The sequence below is a fragment of the Acomys minous genome, assembly GCF_964271855.1.
Source record: "Acomys minous genome assembly, chromosome: 8".
NCBI lineage: Eukaryota > Metazoa > Chordata > Mammalia > Rodentia > Muridae > Acomys > Acomys minous.
In genome coordinates this window covers 93,721,866-93,724,710 of record NC_140489.1, presented here as the reverse complement: position 1 = coordinate 93,724,710, position 2,845 = coordinate 93,721,866, and the positions used below count along the sequence as shown (strand labels likewise).

The 2,845-nt window shown below is 46.3% G+C and overlaps 1 pseudogene across 1 annotated transcript; it reads left to right on the top strand.

Annotated features, from left to right (window-relative positions):
• Positions 1–1,529: 1,529 nt before the first annotated feature.
• On the top strand, positions 1,530–2,605 carry LOC311604128 (fructose-bisphosphate aldolase A-like; annotated as a pseudogene). Its single transcript has one exon. The product of its transcript is annotated as a fructose-bisphosphate aldolase A-like (transcript).
• The last annotated feature ends 240 nt before the right edge of the window (positions 2,606–2,845 follow it).

Here is a 2,845-nt window from a genome sequence, read left to right as displayed (position 1 = left end):
CACCCTCTTAAAGGTTCTATAATCTTCTCAAACAGCAGCACCAGCTGGGTTCCAGGGGGCCAACTAAGCATGTGAGCCTATAGGAGACACTGCCCATTAAAACCACCATAATTTGTAAACATAAGATATAAAACAGCTGGGGCTGGAGAGATGGCTCAGTGGTTAAGAGCACTGCCTTCTCTTCAAAAGGTCCTGAGTTCAATTCCCAGCAACCATCATGATTCACAACCATATGTAATGTGATCTGATGCCCTCTTCTGGCATGCAGGTGTACATGCAGGGAGAGCATTGTATATGAAAGAAAAGAAGAAAGAAAGAAAGAAAGAAAGAAAGAAAGAAAGAAAGAAAGAAAGAAAGAAAGAAAGAAAACAGCTGGCCCTGACATGGGTGGAGGGTTGTTTGGGGTACTGAATAGTACATTTAGTGTCAAGATGAAAATACCAAGACCACGCAGAGGAAAAGCACAACCAGTCAGTGATACTGCTACTGTTTATTTCTATAACCCCAAATGTCTTATGCCCAGTAGAATTTGCCAGGGCAGACTAGAAACATTTTCCATGTTTAATAATAAAAATGCAATTCCTAATATTTTATTTTATGGTTTGGTTTGATCCCTTAAAACAATTTAATGAGGGGGGAAACTAGAAATTTTATGGAACTTGTCACTTGTCTCATGCACTGATTTGTTCATTTGAAAAGAGAAGGCACTCTCATTAATGGGACTCGTCTCTAGCCAGAGACTCTTCATGGATAAGAGTAAAGTAAGATTAGAGAGCTACAGTGTCACAATGAATCCTAGCTACCCCCTGCTTGACACAGATCCTTTTAGCTGTCACTTAAGATACATTTAAGATTAGATTTCTTTTTTTTTTTTCTTGCTGCTGTTTTGAGAAGCTTTAATCTTATTTTATTATCTACGCTGCTTTGCTTTTGCAGTATTGCATAACAAACCATCAAAATCGTCAGTGTCTGAAATCGGTGATCAGGTGTCTTGGCAGGGTATGCCTGACCAAGTCTGTCCCTAGTGAAGTACACTACAGTTACAGGGCAGTGTTCAGCTGGAAATTGGGGTGCTTGGCTGGGTTCCTGTTTATTTCCTTCTACCTGGGGCTGGAGTCTAAGCTCAGTTGGAACACTTGGCATCCTCCTATCTCCATGCAATGTCAAAGGCTCTCTCACACCCCTCCATCAAGGTGGGTAGATTTTTTTACCTCCTAGAGAGAGTGCCCCTCACCCAATTCTCAGGAAGCAGATATGGCTAATCTGTGTGTTCATGTCTGGAAACTGACTTAGCAATCCTTCTCTACTGGGCAGACTAGGCAGAGTAGGCCTCCCACTAAGGCTTTCTAATTTTAAGAGGCAGGGACACCCCCATTCCAGATGAATAGGCAGCGTTCTCTTGGAACGCATCTCAGAATCAGGCTGTGGTGACCCTAAGCCACGTTCGCTCCTCAGTCCTTTCATCTACCCACTGCCATACCCAGCAGACCCATCCACTCCTGTGCCAGGAACATGCTACCACCAGCTCCATGCCTACCCATACCCAGCACTGGCCCCGGAGCAGAAGAAGGTGCTGTCTGGCATCGCTCACAGAACTGTATCATCCTGGATACAGATGAGTCCACAGGAAACAATGCCAAGAGGCTGGAGTCCTTGGCACCAAGAACGCCGAGGAGAACAGGTGCTTCAACCACCGGTAGCTGCTCAGTGCTGATGACTGCGTGGATCCCTGCATTGAGGGTAGGGGGAAAGTGATCTTATTCCATGAAACATTGTACTGGAAGGCAGATTGATGGACATCCCTTCCCCCAAGTTATCAAGTCCAAGGGCAGTGTAATGGGCAGTATAGATAAGGCAGGAAGCAAAGAAGAGACACTACCCAAGGGCCAGATGGGCTGTCTGAACTCTGTGCCCAGTATAAGAAGGATGGAGGCTGACTTTGCCAAGTGGCATTCTGTGTTCAAGATTAGGGAGCATTCTCCCTCAGCCCTTACCATCATGGAAAATGCCAATGCTCTGGCCCATTATGCCAGCATCTCCCAGCAGAATGGCTTTGTGCCCATTGTGGAGCCTGAAATCCTCCCTGATGGGGACCATGACTTGAAGCACTGTCAGTATGTAACTGAGAAGGAACTGGCTGCTGTCTACAAGGCTCTGAGTGACCACCATATTTATCCAGAAGGGAACCTAACATGATCACCCCAAACCATGCTTGCACCCAGAAATTTTCCAATGAGGAGCTTGTCATGGCAACTGTCACAACACTTTGTCGTACAGAGCCCCCTGCTGTTCCTGGCCTCACTTTCCTTTCTGGAGGGCAAAGTAAGGAAGAGGCATCCATCAACCTCAATGCTATCAACAAGTGCCCCCTGCTGAAGCCATGGGCCTTGACTTTCTCTTCTGGCCAGGCCTGCAGGCCTCTGCTCTAAAGGCCTGGGGTGGGAAGAAGAAGAACCTGAAGGCTACCCAGGAAGAGTACATCAAGCAAGCCCTGGCCAACAGCCTTGCTTGTCAAGGAAAGTACATTCCAAGTCGTCTATACGGAGCCACAGCCAGTGAATCTCTCTTCATCTATAACCATGCCTATGAGCCAGAGGTGGTCTAAGGCTGACCAACACTCTAGGCTCCTGCCTACCCACTTGCTATTGAAGAGGGGTCCTTTAGGCTCTTTCCCATCACTCTTGTTACCATCATGACTGGTATGTGGTGTTGTCTGTGAATGCTAATTCTGCCATCCTTTCTAGTCCATTGCCAATAAACAACTAATTAAGGGGGGACAAGAGGTGGGGACAGAGATCCACTTCCTAATATATAGAATATCTAAGTGTCACACATGATACAAAGC